The following is a 14,640-nucleotide window of genomic DNA, read 5'->3' on the forward strand; positions in this document are numbered from 1 at the left end:
GATTATGATATTGCCCCCCAAAAACTAATTTATATTAGTAAAAATTATAGAAGCCAATGGATTGCTTATCACCAGATGTTCAACTTTTGACGTGTTTGCATTTACACCAGTCTCTGATATTCTGATATAGCTCATTTGGAGTTAAGAGTAATTTATTTATTGAATTCTACTCCAGTTTGGTGGATCATAATAAAGGGAAAAATACTGATCTGCATTAAGAAATACAAGTATATGACTCTCTGCTTATTTTCCAGTGAAGACAATGAAGAACACTCAGGACTGAAAGAATCAAATAGGAGGCTACAAATCCCAAGAACTTATCTAGATTTTTATTTATAAAATCTTAAAAGCTAAGAGGGAATCCAAATGCTCTGCTGACTTCCAGGGGCATGCATTAAGTGTTTAGTAGATATTCCATTCAGAGCACTTTCTTGTGTAAAAAGGATTCTTTTGTTTGTGAGATTTTTCAGCTCTTAGATGGAAAATATATGCCCTTTATAATATGCCCTTCTCTAGTGCCTGAAATTGTTGTTGGAACTTGCATTCATTCTCATATTCAAAATGATGTAATGAGAAAACAGCTAATATGCTTAGTTTTTAAAGGAACTAACATGGAAAGTCTTGGAACACAAATTTTGGTAATTAACATGTTTGCTGACAGAAGCTATTTTTGTGTTGATGGCAAGCTGCTCCCGTACTGTATTTTATATGCAGATGAAACTGCATGTAGGTACCTTCAGAGCTGAAACATGCCTGATATGGAGCACTTTCCTATCTTTTGGTAAAGTGCCTGAAGGGCAGGATTGAAGAGAAATTGCTTGGGTATGGATGCCGACCTTCAAGGGTAAATCTCACCTACAAGGATAATTTATACCCTCTTTTAGGAGACTGTGTTGTGAGTTGTTTCTGTTGCAGGGTAATGTGATGGAGCACGATGCTGCTGCTGAAGCTGAGATATCCCTTAGGTGTCTATTGAATCCATTAGGCTCTGAAAATTGCAGCTCACTGATTATTGACTTACTCTGCAACAGTTTAGTGTGTGTGTGGAGCTTTTGCTATTTAAAAGCTCTGGTGATTCCACATTAGAAAGTAATTTTCCATATGGCTTACCAGGAATTTAGGCACATAAACAGATATTCAGTAGTGATAATTAATGTAGTTTATTGAACAGGTTTCAGATTAGGGACATAATTTTCAGAGCTTTGTCAGTTTCTGTCTGAACATAGTGTTTATGTGCCTGGGAATTTGACTTTTCCTCTTGTATTTTATTTTCCTTTGTTCTCCATTTGGATGATAAAAGGTAAATGCAAAGGTAGGATTGTGCTGATGCAGTGGAAACATACTTCATTGCAGTTTATAGACAGAACCTCTGCAAGAAATTATGTTTATGTGATCATCTCATCTTGCCGCAGATGTTTTAGATTAAGCTTCTTCCTACACAGCCTGCACAAAGTACATGAGCAGATACTGTAATATGTTGCCTAGAAAATTGGTATGGAACAGAAGCTGCTGTGAAATTACAATGAGCAGTTTAAGTGCAGACGTGGCGATATCCAGTTGTTCGCACTTAAATGTTTATGAGCAGAGGAGGAGCTGGAAACAACAAGGACCTGCTCCATAACCAGGTCTGCTGGGTGTCCTAAGTGGATATAAATATAAATAGCAACATATGGGGTAGGGATTCATTTGTACTCTAAACAGTTCTGCAACATCTTTCTTTTGATAGAAGGAAAACAACAAGCACAGCAAGCTGTGCAAATCTGTCACAGGCAAGGAAAACGCAGCCCCAGCCTCATCTGTTCTGAGCCTCCTCCAAAAGGAGAGGGGGAGGGCCTGCTTGGGAATTGCAGCCGTGCACATCCTGTCCAACATCCTCAGGGAAGCACAGGCCAGCAGGACTGCAGCATCAGGCAGCTCTGAGTCCCTCGGTGCCCTGAGTGCCTCCTGAGCTGAGCAGGAGCAGTGGCACTGTCCCTGATGTGCCCTCTGGGGAACAGCCTGTCACGTCACATCTGGGGGTTTTGTCCTGCGTTTGGCCTTCACGAATTATTTGGGTTTGGAGACTGGTGTTTTTCTCCCCTATAGATTTCCTTTCTCTTTTTCTCCCCGGCTTTTCTTTAGTTTTGATGTTTGTTTTCTTCTGTTTTTCATGCTTTTAGGTAAAATTTGGCACTTCAAGTTCATCTTTTTTAGTAATTGGGGATGTTTCACTGGTTAATGAAGGTCATGGCTAAGGTTCCAGGATTAGCTATTGTTAAAAGCTGCTGTGCCAAGTTCCTCATAAATAATTCCCAGCAGAATTCTCTTCTAGTGTTTGTCATGCTAACATAATTTCAATTCAGAATTAAAGACAAATGCTATTAGGACTCAATGAAGCAAATTCAGGAAAGGATCATTTAACATAACACTGATAAAACTGGCAGTAGATTACAGGAAATTTCTTGTCTATGCAAGTGTTGTAAGTTTCTGCATTTATGACATTTTCTTTTAAATCTGAATGTTTGATACATTCATTTTATGGGTAAACAGATTTTTTTTTTTTTTTTAACTTAGGGTAAGGCTCCTCAAAAGAGAAATGCTCTTTTACGTATAATTTTTACAGCCAGATTATGAACTAACAGTATTTTTATATGTAATTCTTAACAACAGAGAGAGAATTTTGAAGATATTTGAACACTTAAGAGAAAATATACCATAGTAACTTCATAATACTTTGTTAATTTGTAATCCTTGTTGAGGGCTCAAGCTAATAATTGTGTCTTCACCGAAGATTCATAATGTAGGCAGAGAGTCTGGTAACACAATCTGCATTCCAGTGACTAATATCATCCAAACTCTTCAGTGACTAGTCTCATCCAAAAAAGGTCTGTTCTTTGAAGTCAGCAGATACTGGGTCAGACTTTAAAGGGAATTCATGCATAATTATATTATATAAAAAGGTAAGGTTCCTTTTAATTTTTATATGAATACCTCAATGACCAACACCATGGATCCCTTTTATTTTTTTTGGGTGGGGTGGGGCAGGGGGAGGGAATAAAAGATAAAAGTATACCTAGTGGGGGAAAAGGATTTCCACCATATGAAACATTTCAAGGTTTCTACATCCCTTTTAAATATGAACCAGTGTGAAAAAAAATTTGGATTTTCAGTATCTGAAATGCAATTTGGAAAATGCTCTCAAGCTTGAAATAGCTCATTTAAGAAACTTTAATGCCTTTTTTTGACTCTGCTTTAATATGAAGTATATTTCAATTTTTTTATTTTACTCTATTAAATCCTAGGAATTGGTCTATATCAAAAGAGATATAAGCACACATTTGAAGAAGTGCTTAATAGTTCTTCATATGACAGCTCTGGCTTTCTCAGTAGCAGCTTGTGCTAAACATTCTGGTTAAGCTGACACAGAGAAACATAACGGCACCTGTCATAGGAGCAAGAAGTTCTTCTGGTGCTCCTGAAATATCCCTTCCTGGCTACAATTTTTAGAGGAGCCGTACAACAACTGCCACTGCTTCTTCACCTCATCAGACAGGACTCCTCATCTCCCATGAAGCAGCCTGTAAAAGCCTGTGAGTATTATGGGCCAGGATGCAGATGCTGCTCTTTCATGGAAAGATTTATGCTGGCAGAACTCACTTGGATACCTTTGAAGAAAAGCAGCTGGAAAAACAAGGCGTCTAGGTGAATTCTTGAATTTCTTCCAGAGACAAAGTGACCCAGACTGATAATCTGTGCATTCCTACAGTGGCAGGAAAATGCATACATATGGCCCAGCAATAATTCCCTCTCCCAGCTTCTATTCAGACTCATAGGTGATACTGTTAAACAGGCACAAGACTTTGATCTTTCCCAGAGTCTAAAGGTTTCAAACTGTAAATCCTAAGAATGCTGCAAAAGTCATTAAATGCAATACTGAAGAGGTTCTTAAATCAAAAGATTTTGAGGTTCTGCTTTAAAGAATTCTCAAGCTGTTATCACTTGCATGTAATCCTTTTTAATTGTGCTTCCAATTGCTCATGAAAATTCAAATTAAGAACAGGTATTTTTTGCCTCACCTAGCTTTAACTGTTCCCTTAGTAATATCTATGCAAAATATTAATTACTAAATTGAATTTGCAAACATTTAAAAAAGGTTTCCTTCTCTTTTTGAAAGCATTTCATTCACAGCACAATTTCATTCATCAAAAGTATTGAAACATCTCAGGATAACTGCATATTTATTTTTTCCCTTGGCTCCCAGCTGAGACACTAAATCTTATGCTTTCTTTTCAGACTTTTTGCTGCTCTGTGGAGCAGTCAGGCTGAGAAACCTCTGCAGTCCTCTGGGGTTAAGGAAGATGGTGTGAAAAAGAAGCCACAGAAGGAACACCTGTGCAACTAGCAGGAGAAAATATTGTTTTGGGAACAGAAGAATTAATTGCTGGCTGTTGTGGCTGTGTGGAAAATTAGGTCACCCTAATTTTTCATACTATTTTAAGACCAGGTAACTAATCACAAAGCAGTAGTGTAATAAGGTCAGAGAGTTTTTATGGGGCTGTTAGACAAGTCATAGACACCTGTACAAGTGGGAGAGCTCCCAGGATGTGTGAGCTCAGCAAGGGTTTTGCTCAATATCCTACCATTTCAACACTTAATTTTGTGCTTTTTCTGATTAATCATAAAATCTCATCCAGCTGACTTCCAAAGCCAACTGCATCAGGTAGTCCTCTGTTCCTTAAAACACAGAGCCTCTCCCTGTCCCTCTCCAATGGAAATTCTCTGGGAAATGTCTGATGTGAACCATGCCAAGGTCCTACCAGGCTGAATTTCTTGCTACAATTTTAGTATTTCTCTGGATTTGACTTGTTCCTTCTAATGACAATACAAAACCTCTGCCCTGCCTTTTCTCCTTGACATGTAGAAGTTTGAACACAACTGTATCTTACTGGATTATTTTGTCCTTCTTTTTTTTTTTTTCTTCTTTATCTTTTCTTCTTTTTTTAATGCTGTTTTGACAGCCAGTCAATTTTTTTACCTCCTTTTGAAGAAGCTACTCAAAAGGGCAGGAGCACATGAGCTAACTTCAGGGATAGTAAAGGAAAGGTATTTTTAGAGTATGGGGAACACAAAAAAGAAATGGTTTATTTATTGTAAAAAGCTGGAGGTCCTTAGCTTTGAGGCAGGCTGATGGCATGTCTGCCACACTTATGACAGACACTTGAAAGTGCAGAGATGTTCTACAGCACTTCAAGGAATTTCCCACTCTGCAAATAATGCTGCAGAAGAAACATTCAAGTACAAGCAGCACATTGCAGAAAATCCAGGTGGGATGTTTAACAAACTTCCAGTTTTATGAAGTAGGGGAATTCCATTAGGAGTGTGGACTATTTGCTTTAACACAATCATTCATTGGGATAAGAGAAGTAGAACTTGCTCTGTAGGTTTGTAGTTGCTGAAATTAATAAGTGTGGCTCATCACTCTCTGCAGTACTATACCAATTTACTGTGCTCTTTTATCTCAATTACTTTCTGTGTGTGTCTTATATTTCTTTATTAAACTTCAGTAATTGTAACACTGTGGTAATAACATTGACATACTGAGTATTATATGATGGGCTATTTTACATTACTCTGACTGCCTTATTTACATTATAATTATTAGTGTCTATGTAAATGTGATTCATTGAACTAATAAAGATTTCAGACAACTGCCATAGCTCATTGATTTTTTTCTGGGCAGAAATTTACCTTGCACTCTTAGTTGGATTTTCCTTCAATTTCAAGGTTGGCATTTGGGCAATAAAGACCTTCCACTTTAGCCCCACAGAAATGATATTTAATACCTCATTTTATCTTGATTTTGTCAGACTGACAAAGCAAATGGGAAGTACCAAAGTCTTATTTCCTCAACTGATCTGTTCTTTTCTTCAGAAGTACTGCCAAAAGCACCCTTCTCACTCATCCTGAAGAACTGATGACCAAATCATGATTTTCTGAGATTAAGCAGTTAGCACTCTGAAATCTTAGTGTGGTTCATTAGCCATGCAATTCTCCCCCAGAGGAATTTGGGCAATGCCTTTTGAATGGCACAGTTGCTTCAGCCTTTCTCTATCTGCAGAGCTGAATGAGTTCATGCCTCATATGCTGTGTACCCTGTGTGTCCTACAGGGACCAAGTCTGCAGCCAGTCCTACCACAGTTTAAAAGTCAGTTAAGAATGTGGTAAATGAAGATAAAATGTAATCCAGATTGTAACCTCATGCTGCTCAGGTCTTCTTCGTTTACTGGGGTTTTAGCAAATCCTTCAAACTCCATCTAGCACACCCACAGCTTATAACTTTAAAAACTACACATAGTAGATTTCATGATAATAAGAAGATTGAGATAAATAACAACTAGCAAAGAGATAGGTAAATATGGACTGTGAAAAGTTTAATCTATTTATGGTTCTCCTCCTGTGCCCTGGTCTAAGACAACTCAGTTGCCAGCCATTTCATAGGAGACAGATTTGTCCCTGGTGGAATGCAGTTGTTTCCAGTTGCTTTTCTTTCCAAACAACTGTGATAAGAGGGATTTCACTCCATCTCTATTATTTCTCTGAGCATTTGTTGACAGTAAGCTGTGTACAGCACTGTGGGTTGGGATAATAGTAAGTTTTAATTTTTTAAGTTTTTAATATTGTGTGTTGGCCCTTTGTCCTTGGCATACATTGATTTCTTTTTCCCTGAGGTGACCTTCATATCCTGGCTGTGTTGAGCACGAAGGGTATTTATTTCAGACTCCTTCCCTGCGAGTTTAACTAATTCCTGCTGATGCTACCAGAAATTACAGAAGAACCACTGTGTCAGGAGATCCCAAATTGCAATGCCTGTGGGTCAGAGATCCCAGTGCTGCGATTCCAAGTGGCGTTAGAACCCACTTTTGAAGCTTTCAGTTTTCCAGTGTCTGACTTACATTTCAGGTATTTATTCCAGCTGCTGTTTATTCCACTCATAGCCTGGGACACCACCTGCTGGGTAACACCTCTGTGAAATGTTTATCTCACTGTAATCACTAGTGTTTGTAAGGGATAAAGGACAACGTAATTTAAATGAGGAATAGAATTTAGAACCATCAAAGGTCTGTGTTAAGTTTTTGCTTTTTTGGGGGTTTGATACTTTGTCATTAGTGGCACATATTTTCTGCTCTGTTCTTATTAAAACAATACTGTTTTATTGGTGCAGTACCCATGCAGTTACACTCCCTTATAGCTTCTTCTAACTAATCATGTGGGGAAAACCTGCAAAAAGGATCTTTGCACAGACAGTGACTAGTAAACTTTACTGTAGAAGAGATTACGCCCTGCTATAGTAATATCGAGATGCAAAGCCTTGTTATTAATGCAGACAGTTCGGAATGGAGGAGCAAACAGTAAGAAAAATGGCTTTCAAAGCAATTATTTTGCAGACCAGGGAATAACTGTGGTATACAAAGCTGATTTATCTCTGTTTCTTTTCTGTCCACAGCACATTAATGCAGTACTTTTGGTATCTTCTCAGTGGAAAGAAAAATGAACAAAATAAGAAATTACTCAGCAGCCACAGGGAACTGGTATCTAGGTCTGGAACTCTAATTATACTCTAGGCTTAAATGATTTGCATTTTTACTGTAAAGTAGATTGTGGACAAAAGGTTAAAGTCTAAATCCAAAGTAATACAGACCCTCTTTTTCAGGTTTTGATCCAAGAATCTGTGTTTGTGGCTGTGTAAGGACTGCATAGTCATTCCCAGACTACAATGGAAAGGAATGGGAAACTATATAGCTCCTGAAATGTTAGCTTCTAGATAGGAAAATGCCACAGATCTTCAGTTAAATCAAAGAGGAGAAACATAATTTGACCCCTTTTTGTAGTGCTCCAAAGGGATATGAGGTATAACTGTAAAGATATTATGAACAGAAGACTCTCAAAAGGTCTGGATTGTTTGAAAGGCCAGTAACCAGGGAGCTGGTAAAATCCACCACAGGATATTAATCAGATTTCCAATGCTCTTTGCTACCATCTGGCCAGAAAACAGGCAAGATTCTGATAGAAATGCTATCTATTCCTGGGCCTGCTGGTCCTTGAAAAAGAAGCAGTTGATTACTCAGTAATTCAACTCCAAGTTGCTTCTGTTTCTCCCAGGTGATTCAAACAAGGTAGAATAAATCTGCCCCTCTTGCAACCAAAGAGATTTGTTGTGCACTGTAAACTGCCGTGAAGCTCTCCAGAAGAGAATGAATAAAGCAAATCTGTAGAAAAGCTAGTGCTCCCCAAGGATTTATTCTCTTCACATTTAAATATCCTCTTTTCATAGTGCTATCTAGTACCATCTGCAGCCCACCCATGAGTAAATATCAGGCTGTTGCACCAAGACCTGTCAGTTCTGGGGTCCCAAAAGCTGCTGCTGCTCTCAAGGCTTCTCCATTACCGTCCATCCTGAGCTATAAATCAAGAAAGGTGCACATCCCACTTCTTCACAAGCTCAGATAAGGAAATCAATTTTACTTCATGAAAGACAAAACTACTGCTCTGGAAGATTAATGAATAATTCCAATCACTTTATAGCAAAAGAGTCTCAATGATTGATCCCAAACCAGACAAAAGCCTTGTCCTGCATCACAAAGCTGGGATTCTGTACAAAGGGAAAAAGAGAAGGATATGTAGTTTGTGCATGTCACTAAAGTGCTACACATCCAATATAAGTAGCAGTTTACGAAGGAAAGTTCCAGAAATAGAAACAACCAGTCCCTGGTGAACTGAAGGATAAAAGCTGGAATGCTTATCCAGTGCAAGGATCTTATTTGCTTTGCTTCCATAGTCTTTCACAAGCACTAAACCAAGCCCTAAACAAACATTTACCACATTTGAACAAGATACTTAAGTAGATTCTCTGATTATATCTGACAATTATTTTTATCTAGACTATTTTTCTGTGAAGATAAACTGCAATTACCTGCAAAATTTAAAATACATTGACAATGTAATTATACTGCAGGTATTGCTGCAGTGTTGATATTGTCCTTCTGAACAAAGTGATCTTTCAGAACTGTTCATCTGAATGTCTCTTTTAAATAAAATAATTAAAGAAATGGATGCAAAACAATAATTTAAATAAACATTTTACCGGAATGCCATTGGGTCGTCACCTTCATGTTTAAAAATATGCATTAAAGCCAGACATCAGAGTAATGCAATTAAGATATGGCTTGCAAATGGAGCATCTATAAGTCATATTTCAGAAAAAAACACCTAAATAAGCACCTCTAATTTGCACTAGAAGTAAACCTTAGCTGTTGTTTACCTATGCTAATTTGGTTTGTTGGTATTTACTTAAGTCTGAAGTGTTCAGATCCAAATCCTAACTTCTCCACAACTGAGAGTATTGCTTTGTTCTCGTGCTTTTCATGTATTTGCCACATCAGACAGCTTTCCTTTGAAGTTTCCTCCTGCTAAACTCATCCTGTGAAGAGAGTTTCGCCCTCTATCACCCTGTGAATCTCATAGGCAAAATTTTTACCATCATCTTGAAATGCCAGCAAATATTTAAGGCATGGAAGAAAATATTTGTGTAAGGGAATGTGCTGGAGAACTCCTTTCTCATGTTAAAAAGACGCTATGGTTTATTATAGATGTACCATACCTTTAAGTCATAACTGGTAACAAACTTTTGTTTTTGTTCTCGTGAAAAATAGGTTGATTCTGTTAATTCTGTGTATTACTTTATCATGGGCCTGTTCTCTTGTAAGTGCTGAAAAGGTTGTGTGGACTATTTCCTGGAACCACATGGGTGCTATGACTCCTCACTTTCCCTGTTTTTCCTTTCAGAGGGGAAGAGCATACTGTGAGTTATGGGACAGGTGTGAGAGAGCATGTGTCCAAATGCTGTGGCTTAGAGCACAAGTGACCACATGGATCTGATCAGATTTAGGTGGTTTAAAGACCATTCATCACTTAGAGCCTTGCTCTGATGCTGCTGCAGCTTAAATAAATGGGAGGATGGCAGGAGAAGAGAGGAGAATAAAGGCACTGTGGTTGATCTGAGTCAATGTCTAAGGGTAAACAAAATTCTTGTGCCTGGGAGGACACCTTAGCCACATTTTGCCTGGAGCATGCCAGGCAGCTGAGGAACAAGATAGAATCTAAAAAGCCACACCAGGCTTCCTGGAGGTGTCCAGCGTGCTTGGGGTTCCATTTACCACACACTGTATTTAGCTTTGATGGCTTTAAATAACAACCTGTTTGAAATCTCAGTGGGCTGTAGGGTTTCAAAACCAAAATGCCAGAGGAAAGAGAAAAACTGGGAGGGTTCTCCTTCTACTCCTGTGCTTGTTGCTGTGTCTGAGCAATTTTAGGTGTCAGCTCTAAAACCTCACTGATGCTTTGCTGAAGGATTGTTTACTTGTTGAAGGATTGCTTGTTAAATATAATCACTGATAAATATCAAGAAACATTTTCATTAATTTAATGAGAAAACACCATTACACGTTTCAATATTTTAGAAACTGGGCTTTCCATATGGAATGCCTAGCTGTGTATGAAAAGTTACAAGGATAAGAATTGATTTGGAAGCTGAACCAGTATGTGTGAGAAGTGAATTGATGATGGGCTTCTAGTGTGTCACCTCACATGAAACATCTGGGGTTTGCAATCCTCCTGTTGGCACACAGTTATTATCCCTAGCAGCTCTTTCTGTCAGGATATCTTATGGTAATGCATGCTGAGAAAGCTGACTCAGCAGTTATATTGTGTACACTGTGTATAGCTGTGGTATATAATAGTGAAAGAGACTCTAGAATGAAGAATTTAAAAACAACAGAAACCAAAAAAGATTATTTTAAGTGGCTTACAAATATCAATTACACACACATTCTGATAACTTTGCCTTCGCTAAGGCACTCGGATTTCATAGGCAGTAAGATTTGACCACATTTTAGAACAAAGAGAACATATTTTAGTATATGTTAACTTGATTGTCAGCTAATAACATGGAAGTTGTTGTAATCCTAGTTATATACAGCACATGATGTTGAATATAAAGTACCTAAGCATTTTTTCAGTATTGATTTCAATACCATGGTAATGAAGAACAGGTGCATATAAATTAGATGTGAGGCACTCTAATTGTTACTAATGAAATCCTTTACAATAACTTTACATAATGAAATGCATAATTAAACATTAATGACCAAGATCATTAGTGGCAATTTTATTCCACTTACACATGATTTTGGCCTTAGGTGAAGCCTAATGTTTTAGTAAAGCTGTCATTCATGGTGCTGCTCCTCTGTTTGCTTTACAACTACATCTTATTCTAGCCTTGAAAACCTTCTGGATATTGACTTATTTTGTTGATTTAAAGGAACACTGCTTCAGATTAACAACATAGGTGGCAAACCTAAGGAATTACCCCAGGTATTATTATGAACCAGGAAATTTTGTGGCCAAGCATCTCTAGAGAGCATTGAGCAGGAAATCCAGCCAACCAGGTAAGTCTGCATGTTTTAAAATACACTTTGATTTTCTCTAGTGGCTTGTGGTAACACTTAATACTTCTCAGCTTTCTTTTCAAGTGACTTGTCACTGCATTCAGCATCACATACCCTTTTCCCTTCAGTGCCAGCCACTGAGGAAGACATTGATGAAACAGCTGTTTTTCCACAGCTGCAGTCTTATCCTTCAAGCTGAAGCCTAGCCTAGCCTTGTGTTTTTATTGCTTTGATACAGGATGGTTTGGGAATAAATTGCACAAGACTTTGCCAGGATGCTGCACTAGATCTGGCCCAGAAATTCCTAGAATGTGGCCAAAACAGCAAAGAGACTCTTAACCTACTTGTGTGTGATAATTCCTGCCCAACTGAAGAAGAGAGATAGCTCATGTTTCACTTGAGCATCTGCACTTAAATGTAAGTAGTTGAGGAGGTTGGGGTCACAGTAACATTTCTACTTGATTACTGATTCAAAATCTTTGCTCCAAGAAATGCCAGTTGCACAGACAATATTCCTAGAACTAAAAAGCAGGCAATATTCCAAGAACTGTGTTTGTCCAAGCTTTGTAATAGGGAGATGCCTTTAATGGCTGCAATTCCAAGGAGTTATTTACAGTGTGCTTACTACCTGTAAAAATTCAGTATTATCTTGAAAAAGATACCATTTTATACCCTTTGCTTATTCTACAATTGTTTACAATATTAAAAGGTTGAGTTTAAAATATTAAAGCTTATTTCTTCTACAACCAGTATAACAATTAGAAATAGAAGAATTTCCAAAGACTTGGGGATAAGCAATCTAAAGCTCAGTAGCTGTGGAATGGGTAAAATGGGACAGAACATTCACGAAATTTCCAGTATTTCTTCCTATAATGTGATTAGAATATGTTTTTTTTCTTACCAGATTCTTGCTTAAACTACTTGTGCTAATGCTTAAAAAAGAAGTCGAACCAAACAGTGTTTTACATGTACTCCTCTTGTATGCTACATAAACTGTCTTCTCTGTTCAAAATCAGTCAGAATCCATTGATTTTTTTTCCCTGGTGCTCTTGCATGATCTCCATTTATTTAATGCAATGAAACACGCATTGTTTTCATTGTATTGCATTTCTACTATGGTTCCCCCCACCCCCATTTTCTCTTTCAATACAATACTTCCTACCTGCCCTGAGATTCATAGTTTGCAAAACCACAGCTAGAATTGCAAAAAAAACTTATAAGATGGAGAAACTGGGAAAATAAAATGGCAGGTGAAATTGAATAGAAATTAATTTAAAAATGATGCACAGCAATCATGCGCGGAATGATTAGTTCCAAGCTGAACATTATGACTCAGAAATCTTGGTGTTGTGACAGTTGTGTGAAAAATACAAGTTGGTGCTCAGTGACAGTCAGAAAGGCAAATGGAATGAAGCACCCTTCTAGTGCCTGAATTTCCAAATAGAGAACTCTAAAAGTGGGAAGTATCTGTACATATACATAAACTCTGCCTATTCCTGCATTCTTCCCTTGGTATCACAGATGGAAGAGAAATCACTTTTGGTGTGATCCAGTACAGGTGTGCTGCATTCCTGCTTTAAGCAATACATTGAGAGATGATATTTGTGTGTAGGTAATATAAAGACCAGGAATAGAACTGTGATGGAAATTCTTGCTTAGTTACTAATAAATTGGGGTTTGGAGTGTCTGTACGCAATGCTTACCTGACTCTTGCTCTGGCTTTGACCTGGCTGAACTGTGTGTGTGACCAGGATCAATATATTCACTGCTGTCCTTTCCTAGGAAAGAATTTGAGAATTGTCAGAGAGCTTCCTCTCCTTAAGAAAGCAAACCTGTATGAGACTACAGCATGAAGAACACAAAGTGCAGTTTTGATCTCTGTTTGGCTTGTTGCAGACAAGGAGACCCTTCAGTGTTATTTTTACAATACTAATGTAGTTCCATGCTTATACCTATTCTCCTCCTGTGTTTGTTTGGCAAGGAGAATGGCTACTTGTTCATAACCATTTACTAAAAGAATTATATATAAGAAAAGCCTACTAAGTGCAAAAGTAGGGGCAATCCCTTCAGGGAGTTCATAAGGAGAAGACTATAGCAAACTGGGAAAAGATATCACAGAAATTGGTGCTGTATTCCTACTTGGTTTCAATGCTCTTGCCTGGACATCTGCCTATTATCTGAGACTTTTGGTCCATGGTCAGCATGTTCAGTCTCATGAGTCTCTGATCACAGCATCTGTGTTTGTATAGTAACAGTGGCAAGCTACACTTTCACAGTCTTTTAAGAACCCTAATATCATAAGACACTATTTTCAGATAGAAGTATTGACATATAATAATAATAATTTAGATAATAACTATAAAGGCCTCAATTCTATTGCAGCATCTTAATTAACTAAATATTGCTCTCTAGAAGAAAGAGATTGGGAATCTGATCATCCTGAGTGCATGCAAATCATCCTCATTTCAGTGGGTGGTTTGGGCAGACAAAGAATCCAGGAGCTGGCTTGGAAAACTGCCGGAGAGCCCCCATCTGTGAGGGAGTGGCCAGCTCCTTCTCCAGGAGAGGATCCTCACCCAGTGCCCAGCAGCTGGTGCCAGCACAGGCTCCAGTCAGTGCCAGCTCCAGGGATGGCTCTGATTAGGCAGCCCCCTCTCACTGGGAAGATGAGAGCTTGGAAATGGAGTGTGGATTCTGCAGGGATCCAGGGCAGGGAATAGGGGCAGAGTTGATGGCAGGGAAGTGGCAGCTCTGGCTGCTGAGGCAGTGGGTGGATACAGCTGGAGCTGTCTCAGGCAAATGGCTTCATTGCTGCTCTAATGGATTGCAATAATCAAGCCTAGAAGTTGTGTGTGTGCATTGCTGTTGCTAAATTAGAGCTTGATAAGAAAGGACAGTTTTCTGGTGCTTCAGGGAGAAGGTGACATTTTAGCAGCCACCACTAAGGATATTAAGATGTAGCAAAATCCTCCAGACAGCATATTTCTTATGTCAACAGAGGCCACTGCCGGTGGTATTGTGACTTAATTGTGTTTATGTTAATTTTCTACCACCAGCTTTATTTTTCTTTTCACATTCAGTCATAGTTTTCAATGGGGTTCTAATAAATTTCAAATTGCCAATAGCATTTTAAAATTATATGCCTTCCTTGTGCTTT

At 38.3% G+C, this 14,640-nt stretch overlaps 1 long non-coding RNA gene across 1 annotated transcript; it reads left to right on the forward strand.

The window, feature by feature from the left end:
- Positions 1–1,851: 1,851 nt before the first annotated feature.
- On the forward strand, positions 1,852–5,667 carry LOC121356569. Its single transcript, XR_005955587.1, has 3 exons — positions 1,852–2,939; positions 3,282–3,569; positions 4,273–5,667. It is a non-coding gene; the product is annotated as an uncharacterized LOC121356569 (long non-coding RNA).
- Positions 5,668–14,640: the final 8,973 nt, after the last annotated feature.

The sequence above is a fragment of the Pyrgilauda ruficollis genome, unplaced genomic scaffold, assembly GCF_017590135.1.
Source record: "Pyrgilauda ruficollis isolate IOZ18807 unplaced genomic scaffold, ASM1759013v1 scaffold3, whole genome shotgun sequence".
NCBI classification, from domain to species: domain Eukaryota; kingdom Metazoa; phylum Chordata; class Aves; order Passeriformes; family Passeridae; genus Pyrgilauda; species Pyrgilauda ruficollis.